The sequence below is a fragment of the Zalophus californianus genome, chromosome 8 (assembly GCF_009762305.2).
Source record: "Zalophus californianus isolate mZalCal1 chromosome 8, mZalCal1.pri.v2, whole genome shotgun sequence".
In the NCBI taxonomy this organism is placed as follows: domain Eukaryota; kingdom Metazoa; phylum Chordata; class Mammalia; order Carnivora; family Otariidae; genus Zalophus; species Zalophus californianus.
Genome location: NC_045602.1, coordinates 45,162,058 through 45,179,804, shown reverse-complemented (window position 1 = coordinate 45,179,804; position 17,747 = coordinate 45,162,058). Strand labels below are relative to the sequence as shown.

At 38.9% G+C, this 17,747-nt stretch overlaps 1 protein-coding gene and 1 non-coding gene across 10 annotated transcripts in view; one reads left to right on the top strand and one right to left on the bottom strand.

Moving 5' to 3' along the window:
- The window catches only part of CTNNA2 (catenin alpha 2), a 1,086,060-nt gene that overhangs the window by 115,981 nt on the left and 952,332 nt on the right, over positions 1 to 17,747 (top strand). Inside the window, exon 1 of one of the 9 annotated variants that reach the window (XM_027622205.2) lies at positions 14,195 to 14,217. The exons of the other annotated variants lie outside the window; for them this stretch is intronic. The gene's annotated coding sequence lies outside the window, so the exon portion shown is untranslated. Of the gene's footprint in view, positions 1 to 14,194; positions 14,218 to 17,747 lie in introns of those variants that run through there. 9 annotated transcript variants of the gene reach the window in all.
- On the bottom strand, positions 4,833 to 4,935 carry LOC113938789. Its single transcript, XR_003524995.1, has one exon. It is a non-coding gene; the product is annotated as a U6 spliceosomal RNA (small nuclear RNA).

Below are 17,747 nucleotides of genomic sequence, written 5' to 3'. Positions count from 1 at the left end.
CTTATATGTTAACTCCTAATTTTGCTTTTGTCTTTCTGTTCCACCAAATAGCTTTGTTTATCTCGGTGTATAGTCCTGTGTGTATTCTGTCTGCCAGCTACATACTTGTTAGAATCGGTGTCCTGTACACCCATGAGAGGAGTATTTTACACTGTTTGTGTTGGTGGGGTCATTCATACTTTGGGTTCAAGCTGAAACGACTTTCCCACTGTTCAGTGTCTCAGAACCACTGCGTGTCTCCCAGGCAGTGGTACATTAGCAATATTTGCTATTATTACCAGGGGCTTGTTACATAGCAGATCAGTCTCCTATATGCAATGCAACCATTATAGATAGTAGAGGAGTTGGTGGCACGTTTTTATTGAATATTGAGGAGAGCTTTAGGTGGTTTTGTTTTATAAATATGCAAGAAATCCTAACTCTCAAAGAACATGAGAGGATTTAATAAACTGGAATACTACTTGTCACATATGAAGTTTAGAGCACCTTAATGCCTCCCTCTTACTTCCTTGTCTACTCTGTAAATTGGAAAAAAAAAATAACAGTTGGCTCAAACAAGAAAAGTTGAAGTGCTATTTGGTTATTTTCTAAAGGTCTGAGCCACTTCTTCATCCTCCTGGTTTTACGGAAGCAGTACAGAGTCTGGTTTTCCAAATACTTGTTAGTTTTGCAGTCTCTTCATTGAAATAACAATTTTTGGTGAATTATGATTTATAGAAACTGCAGTATGTGCCACTAAGGATAGATTTGTTTTATATCCTGTGAATTGTTTTTTATGAATGCAATTTACGTATTTTAAAACCCATATAATTTTCATGTTTCAGCTGACTATATAGTTAAGGTTATATATTTCTTTTTTTTTTTTTAAGATTTTATTTATTTATTTATTTGACAGAGAGTGAGACAGTGAGAGAGGGAACACAAGCAGGGGGAGTGGGAGAGGGAGAAGCAGGCTTCCTGCCAAGCAGGGAGCCCGATGCAGGGCTTGATCCCAGGATCCTGGGATCATGACCTGAGCCGAAGGCAGACGCTTAACCGACTGAGCCACCCCAGGCTCCCCAAGGTTATATATTTCTTGATTGTGAAACAATTACAGTGGTTTCAGATGCACATGTTTTTCTTTCAAGTTTAGATCTTTATACTAGAGCGAGGCTAATTTAGTTCCTTTCAATAAAATATTTTAAGGTCTTTTTATTAAAGCAGGAATTAAAATGATTATCATTATGTATTAAAAAACTGCTTAATATAAAAGGAACTCCAAAGAAATTATAATCACTCTGTAAAATTGAAAGTAGAAAGCACTTAAAAATTCATGAGTATAAAATAAAATATGCCTAAATAAAAATTGTGTGCAGAGCCAATTTGTAGTTTAGAACAAAACTTAGAATGTTGTGTGTGCATTTAAGCAGTTTTCCAAAACAGAAAATTCTAATTTAAAAAAATAGCCCCAAAGTAATGATAAATATATTTTCTCTAATTAATCAATAAATGTCTAATGAGAATCAATAGTGTGTTCACTACTATGCTTTTGGTTTGCTGTTCACCTATGGAGGTGAATCCTTCGAACTTGTGGTGGTAGGTGCAATGTAAAATCCAATTCATGTGGCCTAAGGTATGGCACACAGTTAAGGGTTATCATAGTGAATATGAGTAGTATTTCTCAACAAGATCACTCTTGGCATTTTGGGTGGGGGTAATCCTTTGTTGTGTAGAACTTTAACATTGCACAGCATTAAACCTTGGTTCTGTAGAACTTCAGGATGATCAGGACATCCAGAATGGCCCCTGGAAAATATTTCTCAGTGATACAGCTCCTAGCTGAGATCTGCTGGTATAGAACAGGGGCTGGAAAACTTTTTTCTGTGATGAGCCAAATACTAAATATTTTCAGTTTTGTGGGCTATGTGGTCTCTGTTAAAACTACTCAGCTCGGCTGTTACAGCAGGAAAGCAACCACAGACAATCAAAAAAAGAGTGGCTGTGTTCCAATAAAGCTTTATTTACAAAAGTAGTTCACGGGCAGATTTAGCCTGCCAGTTATAGTTTGCCATCCCCTTCATTTGTAGGGCAAGTCCACGGATTTCAACACAAGGAGAGCTTTTTTGAAATAATCAGTAGTATTTTATCCATCAGAAGGATTTTGGCTGCAAATAATATCAAATCATATCTACTATTTCAAAGACAGGATGGTTTCAGTCTTGGTTAATTGAATGTATTACTGTCATAAAAGACCAAAGTACCTTCCTTCTTCCTCTTTGTATCCTCAGCTGTTGTTATTATCTCCCCTCATTGTCACAAATGGATGCAATAGTGTCATGTGTAGTTATAATAGTGGACGGGGGGAATAACATATCTGCCTATTCTCCAGGAAGACTTTTCCCAGAAGTCCCCGGCTAACTTGGACCTTCACATATTTGTTATGGGATAATTATAATTCTCTTTCCTGGGCTGGAGAAAGATCCAGACCTAACACAAACCTGTGGATACATGATAATTTGAATGAATTGAGATTGTGTTTAAGAGAAAGAGCAGTAGGCTTTGAGGGGGTTAGTGGAGGAAGATATCTGTGAGATGTGGTATTTTCCATATTAATTATCTTCTATTTTAAATATAATTCTGTCTTCAGTGTTACTTGAGAGGCCATTTGTTTTCCTCTGTTTCCCATCTAGTCAAAGGAGCATTTTGTGCTTGCCTGTCTTTGGTCAGAGGAGAGGGAGGAGCGTGGACCAAGGTCCATTGATGACAGATAATTTCTCCCCAGTATTGAAGAGCCAGTATAAAGCCATGCTGTCCTGTTGTGAGATCAGTAATACCAGTGTGAGAAACACGGTATTTAAATTTAGTTAAAAAGCTTACTTGGTAGTCCTTAAGGGACTTCTTAACTTAAATAAGCCCCCCAATAATCATATATAGTTAGTAGATAATCTTGTTTGTATTATAAGAGCTGAAACATTGAAAAGCATTCTCATGGAAATGTTATAATTATTTATTTTAGTGCTAAAGGGAATACAGAAGACCATCTGGTTCTTTCAGGCCTGTGAAGGTGCTGCCCTATAATTTCAGATGAAGCAGGTGATTTGCCAAGAGAATCATTTGGGTGGCTGGAAAGTAAAAATATAACTAGAAACTGTTTTTTCTCACTTGTGTGCTGTGTTCCTTGCATTACATCATGGCATTCCTGAAGCAAAGTGCCAGCTTAAAAGACCTTATGCTTGTCAGTAAGAATGGCTGTAATTCAAGTTCTGAATTTTTTTCCTGGAGCTCTCCCTGAATTTTGAGCTCTTTAAGCTGTCAGTATAGGGGTTGAACAAATACCATTAGATGTACTTATGTTTACTTTAGTGACTTTTGAAGAATGACACTGTAGTATCTCATGGGTAAATTTGTTCAAGAGACCTTGTTTTGTATTTCCTTCTCATCACATCAGCTGGGAAGTGGTTGCCTTTTGTATGCCAATCATTTACTTATGCGTATATTAAAAAAAATACTAAATTCACAATCCTTGCCTCAAGGAGCTAAACATTCTACTGTGAAAGAGACAAATGAGTGAACAATTAAGTAGAGTGTGATTTATAGCCCAGGAGAGGGAAGCAAATGTACTCTGAGAGCAAGTGTGGGTCTGAGCACATCAAGAAATGAACCCTGAGTTGAGTCTCAAAGGATAACTGAGACTAAATCAAGTTAAGAAAACAGGGAAGGAGTTTTTTGCAGATGGAGTGACATGAGCAAAGGCTTAGAGGTATCAGAGAATATGGAATGTTTGGAGAATAGCTAGCAGTTCAAATCTAGAGTTCAGAAAGACTGAAGATGGATGCCGAGTAATAAGTCTATACTGGAGGACAATAAGTATAACTGGAACTTTATCCTTAGACAATGGGAGTCATCACAGGCTTTTCAACCCAGAGTGACATGATGTAATTTATATTTTGGAAAAACCACAAAGGCTGAAGAACCGAGAAGGGATTCAAGGGGGCTAAGACTAAGGACAATGTGATAGTCAAGAGGCTGTTTCAGTGACCTAAAGAAGAAATGATGAGAGCCTTGATTAAGACAGTGGGGATAGAGGAAAAAAGAAGTGATGTTTGTGAAATATGGGAGATAGAACTATTTTAGACTTGAGCTTTTAGATACAGGAGGTAAGAAAAAGGAAAGGAATAAAAAATGACTTCTCCATTTTTGACAGGGCTTGATAGATGGTGGTTCTGTTCACTGACATATGACTATAGGAGTTGGACCAATTTGGCAGGGGGAGAATGAGTTCACTTTGAAGTGTCTGGAAACCTAGTAATTGATTGCATATAGGAGGCTGGAACTCAGGCAAGAATCCTGAGCTAGAGAAATAGAGTTGGGAGTTTTCAGCATCATGTAAGCCACTGACATGAATGAGACCACCCAGAGACTGTGTGTAGAAAAGGGAGAGACTAAGAACAAAATGCCAAGAGGGTAGAGAAAGAGCAGGGGAGAGTGGTGTTCTTGAAGCCAAGGAAAGAGAAGAGTAATAATCCTATTAAATACTGCTGAGAGGTCCAATAAGGTAAGAACTGAAAAGGGATCACTAGATCTTTTGAGGTGATATATTTATTTTTATTTAGATAAGAAATATCTAATCATTATGTAAGTTGAAATATATATGTATATATACACACATATATATGGTGAAAACATATACATATATATATAAATTATGTATAATTTAAGAATTGCCCTAAATCCCATCGCTGAGCATAACTACTGCTAAAATTTTGATGTATATCTTTCCAGACTTTTTCTATATGCAAATATATTCTCTATATCCAGATATGTCTATATATAACAAAATGAGTTCCTACTATAAAAATATGAAGCACTGCATGAATTTGCTTATCATTCTTGCCCAGAGACCATGATAATCTTCTCCACATCTTTCCAATTTTAGTATATAAGCTGGAGAAGCACATGTTGTCCATTGAATTAAGCAACTAGAAGATCATTTGTAACTTTGCAAGGCTAATTTCAGTGGAATGGTGAGGGCAGTAGCCAGATTGTTGTGGGACGGGGAATGGGTAGGTAGTGAGAAAACGGAAAAAGCATCCTAGACCACCCTTTCCAGAAGCCAGGCTGTAAAGGGACAGGAAGTACAGAATGCCAGGAGAGGAAGGGGATGGAGGGGGTGTTTTTGTTTGATTTCTGGCTTGAGGGGGGTTTTGTTTTTGTTTTTTGCTTGGGTAAGACTTTTCACTGACTTGAAGGAACCAGAAAAGGGGGATAAATTGAGGATACAAAGGAGAGGTTGTGATTCATGGAGTGATTGATGCCTTAGAAGGCAGGAAAAGATGAGATGTAGGTAGGAAGGTGGAAACAGGCCCCATCTTATTATTATAAGGCAATTAGGCCTTATAATTGCCTTATTAGGCAATTGGGAAGGAGATGAGAGTGGAAAAAGATGTTGAATAGCTTGCAGATGGTTACCTGAGGTGATTCTGGTCACCTTAGAATGAAATGGCTTATACTCACATGTATTCAGTTATTTGCTGAAGACTTTTGGGTCATGCATGAAACAGAGAACTGCCATATTGGATCAGATCCATCATCAGTTCACTTGTATCCTGAGAGTGGTGCCAAGAGATGAATGTTAGAACGGTCTCATTTTCTCTGACAAACTGAAAGGTCAGGAACATCCCCCAAATGTTTTAGTTACCTTTTATAATCTATTTGGGATTTATTATCCCTATATTTCTGGGAAGCTACTTGAAGATATATTTTCTTAACTTGTCTGCCCCCTGAGACTTAACTACCTGAAAAGTAAAGTATTGAACCTAGGGAAGTTGCATTGCATGTTGGGAAAAAAAAAAACCCACAGATTTGGAACAAATCTTGGTTAAAATTCTATTAACCTTGGGAAAATGACTGAACATCTTGTGCTTTAGTGCCCTTATCTGTAAAATGGGGATGTGATCATACTGACCTCAGAGCACTGAGACAGTGTAAAGTGGTATATGTGAAGTACCTGAATTACAGCTGCTCAGTGTAGGTGTTCAGCATGTCCTGGTGACCTCACACGTTGCTCTCTTGCACACATCTTGTCTCTCCCAGTGATCAAGGGCTCCCGTTCAGCCCAGCACACCAGGATTTGATGATCGGAACATAAAACTATAAATAATGATAATAAACTTTGGCCAGTGGCCAGGAGTTTTCAATGAAATCTTTGCTGTTGTGAAATTAGGAACTAAATGGGAAGAACTACCTTGCTATGTGCAGACTTAACAGAAACCCATATGCATTTCCTAAATGCCATTGTACATTTTATTTCTGTATTTACAAAAACATATCACCTGAGGTATTTTTTGGTTCGTAAGCACATAGTTATGCTTCTGACCAGAAGTTTGGTTTATTGTATCTGTTTTTCACATATGATTTTATCAACAAGTGTAACAAGGTGATTTATCAGGGGGCATATATGCTGAATACCACAGGTGCTCAGCTATCAAATCTTGCTACAAAAGAATTCTAAGCAAATATGATTGTTGTACGTGTTATGACTTTTCAAGACTGACAGTTCAATAGAAAGGGGCAAGGATAACAATGAAGAAGAATTATCTCCCATTTTTGACAGTTCCCACTGGATGCACAGCACTCTGTTTACATTAGACCTGGTGAATAAGCCACTTCCGCTTGAGAGACTGAAAGAGGCGGGGGGGGGGGGGGGCAGTAGAAGGCTTCGCTAATTTCTGAGTTTCTGCATCTTAATTCCTTTTTAACTCACCAGCACGTGTACAGATTTAACTTTGACTTTTAAAATAAAATGTAGTAACTCACTAGAGCTTACTTAAAAAATACAAGTCCTTGAGTACTAAGCAAGTATTCTTATAATCACTTAATTTAAAATAGCTCTTACCTAAGCTCTTACCTGCATTTATTTTTTATATCATATCTTAATATTATGATTACTTTGTTTTCTTGACTATCCTTGAGTTGCTGGATGCTTTTTCATAATCTGGCGCATTTTTGTTTTGAGCACTTTTCTGGCAGCAAATCAAAAAGGGACTGATTATTTCCCCATTTTTCTGCTGCACAGACTATTCAATATTAATCCATCGGTATGTACAAAATTTAGAGGTGCTGTTGGTTACCTCTCTATCACCTGATCTAAGTGCCCTGTTGAAATGGAAGATAATGGTCTTAGAGATGCTCATCCTCAGCTGAGCTCATCTCTGAGCACTCCTCCCTTAAAGAACGGTTTCTCTTTTTGCAATCTGTTGAGGTGGAGCAATTCTTACCTCACCAGTGAGCATTAAGCAGGTCTGAAACACTTTGCTTTCAGACAAGTGGCATCAAAAGTGATGTGTTCTCAGTCGAAAAACCCTGCGTAAGAGTATTAGTATTATAATTTAGGTATAGTCATCTTTCGGGTGTGATTGTGAGACTTGAAGTTGGCAAAGAATCAAGTCTATGAATCCTCATAACATTTTGCCTAAATAACCAACACTGTGTTAATCATTATGGAAGGGGCAGAGTCCCTGTCCCTGAATGTATTAGAGAGGACAAAAGCTTATATAAAACAAATAGACAACACCACAGGCAATTTGTATTCAAATTAAATATTGTGTAGTAGTCATTCTAATTAGATGAGATACAATGGAATTCAGAAAAAGGCCAAGTCACAGGGCCTTGGGGGCAAAAGGTAGTTTGGGTTGGTGAAGAGAAGAAAGACTTCCTAAAAGATATTGTGGTCCCATCTGTAGAGCTTGTATAGTCCTTTGCAAAAAATTCCTCCAGTGGAACTTGGCAGTGAATGAAATATCAAAGCAGACCTCACTAGTTTGATGAAGGAAGCCCCAAGATTTTTCCTAAACAAAAATGAAACCCAGTTTTAAAACATAATAACTAAAAACTAGTGATATAGTTAAAATAAGCACTGAAACTATATATTTTTAAATATGTAAAGTAAGAGAATCCTGAATATAAATTATGTTTTCTAAACAATACCAAAATCTTTCTTGTTTTAGGTTGCTAGTAAGTACTGAGCAAAGAATATCTCTATAAAACTGTGTCTAAAAGATATTTTTAAATCTATTACTATCTAGGAAATGGACTCCACTATTGAAAAGATAAAAAAAAGATAAAAATTTGAAAAAAAAGGAAAAAAGATAATTATCTGAATCTTATATGTGCATACCTAATCAAACATTTTTGAAGGCCATAGACCTAACACCCTACTTATTCTATAGATGATAGAAAAGAAGTAAGGGGCATCTGGGTGGAAAGGTCGGTTAAGCGTCTGACTCTTGGTTTCAGCTCAGATTGTGATCTCAGGGTTCTGGGATCGAGCTTCACTTTGGACTCTGCTCAGCATGGAGTCTGCTCGGGATTCTCTCTCCCTCTCCCTCTGCCCCTCCCATCCATTCTCTCTCTCTCTAAAAATAAATTAATTAAATAAAAAAAGGGAAGAAGTAAAAAACTTGATTTGTGCCCTAATGAGTTTATAACCAAGTGCATGATGTAAAAACTAATGTCCATTTTTAAACAATGAGCCACTTTAGAAAACAGTAAGCTCTTCTGTTACTGACTGCAAACCCAGTAGCAGTTTAGGGGTTTGGGAAAAAATGAAGTGGGAGGTTGTCATTATTTGTATGCTGGATGATGAGAAAGAGGTGGGGGCTTTGGGAAGTAGCACGAACCAGGTGTTATAATGTGGTCCAAACCTGATGGAAACAGATTTTTGTTAAAGAAATAAGGTCCAATAGACCGTGGTCAGAAAGTGGGAGTGCCAAGCCATGCCACAAGGAAGACTTTGCAAATTCTTGGGGAAGAGAATGAAGCAGTCATTTTGGTCTCTTAGAAAAGAAGTGTATCAGATGATTAGTTTGGACTGAATTATATATTAAAGTGACTGAAGATAAAAAGAGCAGTTTGGTGGTTATTTTGCTGTAGTCTGAATATGAAATGTTGAGATTCTGGCGAAGATAAAGAGTTATATAATTGTTGCATATGGAATCCTAATTTACAGGAGGTTAGAAGGACGTAGAATAAACTAATTGCCAAAGAAGCTGTGTTTCTATTAAATAATTTGAAGTTATTTCTGGACTGTATAAAGATACTTCCTCAAAATATCTAAAATATTAATAGTCTTATTCTCAGTGTTTGGAATCTACTTCCCAAATCTGAATTATATCATTGCTGAATGATAATAGGTAGAAAAATGTTTCCCTTTGGTCAAGTGTATTTTGTTTAGAAAAACTTAATCCTTGTTGGGACTTTGGAAATCTAACAGAGCATACAGAGTAAGTGCCTACCTGCATGTCACATATTTTTACACCCAAATGGAAAACAAGCCATAATTTAGGAGTGGATTGAGTTTCTTTTTGCTCCACAATGAATTTAAATGATGAGACTATGAATGCAGTCAAAATAAGGAAATGAATTTGACAGATACGAGTTTTCATTTTAAATTTCAAAGTACTGACTTTCTATTAGCATACTCCAGGAGTAGTGAATTTCTATTAAGTTGGCACATAGTTTTAAAATTTTATGAGTATGCTTTTGTACATATAAAAACCCATTTCAGTAAGATATGGGCATGGTTATTTTTTTTTTTAAATCAACAGGCTATAGGCTATATATTATTAGTCTAAACTTGTCATTCTGAAAGTCTTGAGGCTGTGGAGTTTTCTTCATATATTGTTTTTTGGTGAAGTTTTGTTTATTTGGGTAGAAGAAACAACAGGCTCTGAAGAGAATATAATAGTATTTTCAAAAAATGTTAAGGTATCTTTTAGTAGGCATTTATGCTTAGACATGAAGTGTTATTATAGCCTTTTGAAATCATCAGAATGATATTTTTGTCCCATAGCATTTCTTTTGTTAAATGTTTTGTTAAGAAGTATGGACTTACTGGGGCGCCTGGGTGGCTCAGTCGATAAGCGTTTGCCTTCAGCTCAGGTCATGATCCTGGGGTCCTCGGATCAAGCCCTGCATCGCGGGCTCCCTGCTCAGCAGGAAGCCTGCTTCTCCCTCTCCCACTCCCCCTGCTTGTGTTCCCTCTCTCACTGTGTCTCTCTCTGTCAAATAAATAAATAATCTTAAAAAAAAAAGAAGTATGGACTTAACCATAAATAAAAGCCTTGCAGATATTGTAATACTGAAGTGTAGTGTTAAACTTTGCTTTAACAGCCGCAGAGCTAACTGCCCCACCCCCCAGATAACTGCAAATAGGGAAGAACAGTTGGAAATTACATATCACTTCAATTTTGAATACAAATGGTGATAGATCCTATAATTGCACCTGTGATTTGCATCTTGGGTCATCTCTCAGTTCACTGAGCCAGGGCTTTGAATGGTTATTATGTAGATAGGGATGGTCAATATGCTGCCTCTTTGCAGTCAAAATAAGAGGAAATGAGCTTACATTGAGCAAAGTTAATGGAGGAAAAATAAGAAGCAAGACTTTACCATAGCTAAGCCATTAGGCCAGGCTATTTCTACACCAGATACCACAGGAAGAGTGCCCAATACCACTCTCCCCCGCCACCATTTGAACCTGGTTCCATTGCAGCAGAGTATATTTTGGTGGGAATCAGTATGACTTCTACTTTGCCAGGAATGGCCAGCAATCCCTGTACCGATGGATGAAAGATGACTCCAAACTTTGCTGTGAAAGAGAGGAGAAGGCAAGGGTCTCAACACTCACAGACGGAGAGCCTTTGCTCTTCTTTGCTCCTGCCTTTATTGGTCCTTCAGGATAATCACAAATCTTTATCACTGTTTTTCAAGCACATGATGTGTGACAAGGGGTCTTACTGGAACTAGGAGGATCTGTTTACCGGAAAGATACGATATGCTAATCTGCGTGTTCTACCAGTTCTGCTAAACATAGCCTGCATACATCTCTTAGATCACAGGGCGACTGTTTGGGCTAAGAAAGCTTTGGGGGAAGGCAACTCCCTCTGGCATTCCTAGGCTAGAGTGGTCATGCAGGCCTAGGCATTCCAAAGGCCTACACCCTTCTCCGAAACCTTCCCTGCGCCCCAGTGGCCTCGAGTGACAATTTACCAAGTAAGGTATTATGGCTGATTTCATGCACTACATTAACCCCAATGCTACTTTCTAGGAATATTTGAAGCGTTATCAAATAACCCTTTGATACCCTTCAATATCCTTCCCTATCTTTGTTTCTTACCTTCTACTCTTGCCTGTGATATTTACATACACATATATTCTCCTCAATTCCAGAAAAAAAAAATAACCCCTCTTACAATAGGGTACCTGGATATTGGGGGTATTTTTATTAGCAACAGACAATTAGAACTACTTTGTGTTTCAGATACAATATTTGGGAGACTTTTTTTTTTTTATATTAAGTAAGCCAACATATAGTGCATCTTTAGTTTTTGATGTAGTGTTCAATGATTCATTAGCTGCATATAACACCCAGTGCTTGTCATAGCACGTGCCCTCCTCAATACCCATCACCTGGTTATGCCATCCCCCCACCCACCTCCCCTTCTGAAACCCTCAGTTTGGTTCCCGGAGTCCAGAGTCTCTCACGGTTTGTCTCCCTCTCTGATTGCTTCCCATTCAGTTTCCCTCCCTTCCCCTGTGGTCCTCTGTGCTATTCCTTATGTGCCACATACGAGCGACATTTTTATAGCCCTCAAATAATTCAAATTATTTAGGAACACCATTTCTTTAGAAACATTTATTCTCTATTAAGCAAGTATTGGTTGACCTTCATTTCTGCTTCTGGGGAACTGAGGGGGGTGACTCTCTCCTACTGTTACTTCACATTCTTCACAGTGACCACTACAATGGCCGTGATTCCAAGAAGAAAAGGTGTCTCCTGGGGGAAACTATTGGAACTTTTTGGGAGATTGGGGGTTGGTTCATGTGTGGTTTGAAAAACCACATGTGATTTAAATATGACATTCTACTTTCCTGTTGAGAATCATTTCAAGGCAGTGGATCCCCTAAAAAGTGTAAATGCCTTTTAAAGGTAAAATAATAACAACGATTAGAGTGGTAATTGTAATAATAACAGAGGTGGTATTATTACTGGTCCTTGGGTCTCCACAGAGCTATCCTGTGTGTTCCTGACCCTGCTCCCCTGCTGGAATGCATGGTTATGGTCTGTTTACAACAGTGGTTCCCAAAGTGTGATTCCTGAACCAATAGCATCAGCCTCATCTGGAAATTTGATACAAGGTGTTAAAAATGCACACCCTTGGGGCGCCTGGGTGGCTCAGTCGTTAAGCGTCTGCCTTCGGCTCAGGTCATGATCCCGGGGTCCTGGGATCGAGGCCCACATCGGGCTCCCTGCTCCGCGGGAAGCCTGCTTCTCCCTCTCCCACTCCACCTGCTTGTGTTCCCTCTCTCCTGTCTCTCTCTGTCAAATAAATAAATAAAATCTTAAAAAAAAAAATGCACACCCGCCAAATGCAAATTCTCAGTCCCGCCCCAGACCTGATGAATCTCAAACTCTCTGGATAGGTCCCAGCAGTTTGTGTACGAGCATACCCTCCAGGTAATTGTGATCACACACAAATCTGAGAGCCACCTATTGCTGCCGTAAAAACTTACCACAAACATAACAGCTGAAAACAACACAAATTTATTATCTCATAGTCTCCGAAGGATAGAAGCCCAGGTGGACTTGGCTGGGTCCTCTGCTTAGCATCTCACAAGACTGAAACCAAGGTGTTGAAGGGCTGTGTTCCTTATTGGAGGTGCTGGGGAAGAATTCACTTCAAATCTTATTCAGGGTTTTGGCCAAATTCAATTACCTGGTGGCTGTAGTACTGAGGTCTCATTTCTTTGCTGGCTTTCAGCCAGAGCCCACTCTTAGCTCCTAGCTCTCAAAATCTACCCATATTCCTCTTCCTGTTTTCTATATGGCTGCGTCTAGCAACAGTGGGTTGAGTCCTCCGCCATCCTCTTCTGCCCCACCTGCTTCACCTACATTCTGGTCTGCTACATCTCTGTGACTTCGTTGTCTACCCATTGCCAGGAGAATGCTGTTTTTAAGGGCTCAACTTTACATTGGGCCCACTTAAATAAATACAGGATCATCTCCCTATTTTAAGATCCAGTGATTAGTGACCTTAATTATATCAGCAGAGTCCCCTTTATCATGTAATGTAACCTGTTCACAAGCGGAACACAAGGAGACCAAGGTCATGGGGGTTAAAATTCTGTTTCCTGGGTATGACTCACCGCAGGGTCTCTCTCTTGGCTTTGCCAGGGTGTTATGTTGCTTACTAGCTGGGCCAGCCTCATTGTGTTCATCCCATTCTTGCCTCAAGGAACCAAAGGTATCTGGAGGAAACCGAACTCAGGACCAGCTTTGTCTCACTGGAAAGTGCAGCTACACGTCCTGTGGGCTCCACATGTGGGTCAGGGCACCTGCCTTTTGGGTCTCCTTATGTAGCATTCTTTTTGTCCCTCTTCTTCCCTGTCCTCCGGAGAGGCTAGCTCCTAGGTTTTTCCATTTCTGTCCATATTCCATCTTCCTCCCTAGTTCAGAAGTCCGATAGTGGTGCTGGCATTAAACTTATCCTAGGAATTCTTTAGAAGCAGTAAGACATAGTAGTTGTAAGCACAGATGCTAAATCCAGGCAATTTAGGTACAAATTTTGTGACCTTGGATAAGTTTCTTAACTATTTTATACCTCTCTTTCCCTAGGTATAAATGGGTGATAATGATAATGCGAGGTCATTAGCCAGTATTGTTATTACTCATGAAAGTAACATTATGATTCAGTGTTTCTATGCTTGATTCTTTTTTTTTTTTTTGAAGATTTTATTTATTTATTTGACAGAGAGAGACACAGCGAGAGAGGGAACACAAGCAGGGGGAGTGGGAGAGGGAGAAACAGGCTTCCCGCTGAGCAGGGAGCCTGATGCGGGGCTCGATCCTGGGAACCCCGGGATCATGACCTGAGCCGAAGGCAGATGCTTAACAACTGAGACACTCAGGGGCCTGCTAGGCTTGATTCTTTAAATGCTGAAGAAATTTAGAAAATTATCTCCTTTTCATAATTTTACTTTCTTTCTTTTTTTACAAAATATATTTTACTTTCTTAACAAAGCTTTGTTTATAACCATCTTGCCTTACAGGATCTCCATGGGTCCCCACCTCAATGGACGTCTTGAACTGGACACTCACACAGACAACATGCAAAGAAGTAAAACCAGCACTTTTTGCATATGCAATTATTTGGTTGATTTCCAGAACAAATTCATGAAGTATGTCAGAGTATTACCATCCTTATTTTACAGCAATGAAACTGAAGCTTAGGTTAAGTAATTGACTCAATATCATAGGTGTGGAATAGGTGAATAAACCCCACTATTAGTCATTAACTTCTTCTGAATTTGCCTGTCAACTAAAGCTAGCTTATCATCGAATAAAGCCTCACAGAGTTTTTTGGCAGTGGTGCTTAGTGTTGGTGAAGAGAAAGATTTGTGAAGAGAATCTGAAGCTGGAGCCCTATGGAGGGAAGGCAGGTTTGGGTGGCCTCCCAGGCAACTGGAAAGCATCCTGGACTGCTTTGCAAAAGAACAGTGGAAGGCATGGTGAGGACTTGGGAAGGTGAGGCAGAGAGTTCAAAAGACATTTTCCAGGAATGCCTGGAAAGGGAAATCTCTGTGGTGAATTATATACTACATTAACATATTTGTCATATGAAGGCACATTCCCTGGAATAGGTGACCTTGAGGAATTTTCTATCAGGACACAGTCCAAGGAAACAAGGCACTTGACCCTTGGCTGTTTATAAGTGACCTCGTTTTACTCTGGCTTTTCTTTTTGTCAGGTTTTGCTTTTTCTGTTGTGAGTGGCAGATGGTTGCTAGCATCCTGGTCCATGATTCTTCTTTACCCCCATGGAGAGAGTCTGATATGATGTAAGATACTACCCTACAGACCATGTTGGCACCTTTCATTGATACACAGTTTGATATTTAGATACTTTTCAAGAAGAAAATCTTCTCAGAGATTAAATAAATTTCTAAGAGCTCATTCTTGGGCTTATAAAATCATGATGTATGGAAGAAGACAACTTTGCTGTCTTTTGTTACAATGCCTGTTTTTTTATTCTTACACTGTGTCCAGTCAATGTTCTAAGTCTCCTTACCAAAAGCAAGTAAAATAAATGTGTTTTTTTTTTTCCTTTGAGTTTAAAGCATTGAAAAAATGTATTTGCTTTATATAGAATCTCTTTTGGGGGCAAAACAGACTACATTAATAGTACAGATATGTAGTGTGGATTTGAGACAATGTGTCATTCCATCCTTGGAAAGATGGAAGGCAGGTGTGTGTGACTAAACGCTTGATTTGTTCTCTGGCTTTCTCATTTGAGTCAATTTGGTTGTTCCACTCAGAGGAGTGTCAATCTGGATCTTTATTTTTAGTGGGTGTTTCCCTATTCCTCCTAGAGATAAAAAAAAAATTGCCAGAATAATATACTTAAAGTTTAGAGAATAAAAACAGTAGTAATATTTCCAGAAATGTTTTCTATCTACTAAATTATTTAATCTTCACAATAACCCTATAAAACACTTATCCTGGTTTTTCATTTGAGGAAACTGAAAGTCAGGAAGAATTACCAAGTTACTTAATTTGGACAACATCACATTGTTGATAAATTATGGGGCTTCGATTCAAGCAAAAGTCTGTTTGCTATCATTCTGTTAGCTATTGTCGAATAATAGTTAATGACAAAATCTCAGTGATATACCATAGCAAGCATTTAATTCTTGATCCTGTTTCTGTGGTTTGATTGGGAGCTGTCTGACCAGGCTTGGCTCAGCTGGTTTGGACTCCAGCTGCAGCTTGGATTCAGGTTTGCTCCGTATGTCTTTCTTACTTTTTGGACCAGTGGGCTATACGTGATTCTCATCATGTACAAGAGACAGTAGCACAGGAGGACAAGTCTAACCACACAAGCGTATTTCAAAGGTCTATTCAGATCATATTTCCTAACATTCCACTGCCCAAAGCCCAATATCAGTGAAGTGGGGAAGTCTCTTTTCATGGAGGTGAGAGATGGAGTGGGGGATGACTATTTACCTAATAATCATTTGATCTACCTTCAAAGCTTATGTATTCTTTGCTTTTCTGAATTTATAAATATTGAAAGCACAGGGATGACACTCTCAGTTGTGAGTTAGCCATCTTGTGTATGCTTGTCATGGGGGTCACACACTGTCATTTCTACTGACTGCAGTTGCCCCAATTCTGTGCCCTAGAAGATATTTGACTATTTTTATCTTTTTTGACACCATCTGTCCTTACTAGCATTGAAGGGGAAGATCATCAATAGTTGAATCTAGAAGACTAAGGTTATGATCATTAATGTAAAATAGAATCTTTTTTTTTTCTGGTTTATGCAATCTAAGGGCTTTGATGGGGAAAATGTTTCTAATACAAGTGCTAGCACATATAGTAGAAAGCAATCAAGTGTTTGTCCCAAATAGCAGGACACAAACTCTTCTTCTAGAAACAATAGATTGCAAGGATTATACCGGCTCAGGTAGTGCAGCCAAAGGAGCTTCTTACCTTCTTCTTCCTCATGCTCAATAGCTAGCTTGAAGCTAGGATGCTCCTCACACGCAATGCAATGAGAATCTTACATATCAACATCTTGGGCTATGAGCTAGAGATTTTGCAGTACATATCCCTCATGCTTGGTCCTTGCTAATTTGGATATTAAGCCAAATTATGAAAATATTTTAGGGTAGAGACAGAATTCCTAGTTTCAGTCCAAACCATATCAAAAGCTTAATGGCTGGAAAAAAGACCATTGAAAGTTTCTATGACTAGGTTTTCCTCTTCAACAAATTAATACCATGTAACCTTTCCTTGCCTTTTGCTTTTGAATCTTACCTGTGTCTCAAGAAGTGGCTGAAAAGATTAATCCCCAGAATAAATTAAGTCAAGTGTTTTGCCCAGCAACTCTTATGCTTTCATGTCTAGATTTATAAGGACTATGAGACCTTTAGGACTCAAGGTGCTAACTCTGCTTCTTGGCTTACAGTTGGCTTGAGGTCTTTGTTCAGTGTTTCCCATTTCTGCCTGATGCATGCTAGCGTCTCTGATGTGATTGTCCTAGCATTTTTGTTTCTCACCTCAGCATATTTTGAATGCCATTTCTTTACAGTTTTGCACTGGAACATCCATAAAAGACTTTTTGTGCTTTCCTTGGTCCCCCAGCTTATCCGCAAAGCATGTTCATGTGACAATGACAATTCGCTACACAGTTTCAGTGCCTTTCACTATTGTGTTAAAATGACTTCGCTGCTAGTTATCCAGCTTCCCTACAGGACTTCCTTGTACATCATCATTCATTTTGCTACTCTTTATTCCATTGGAGCTTGAAAAAGGCTTTCAGAGAACCTCCCCAGAAATTTGCAATAACTGTGTCATAGGTACTGGACCAAGATCACTTAGGTAGATGTGGCCGCAGTAGGGACAGTGGTATCGTGTGCATGCACAACACATCTGGCATTTTCATCCTTCCATAGCACAAGAAGGTGTGCTGCCCAGTAGCAGAATTCCGTGCATGTCAGAGCTACCATTTGGCAGTTGGTAGTGTGAATGGGAAATGTGTAAAGTGTTTTTAGGTTTTTGGAGGACAGGCAGCTTATCTGTGCCAACTATTGTTGTTATGAAGGAACACAAATCTAAATCTGTCTGTATGGTTGGATCGCTGTGCTTGGTTTATTTAAAACATGGCATTTGGAGAGAGGTAAAATACCAGCACACTGTGTCTTTGC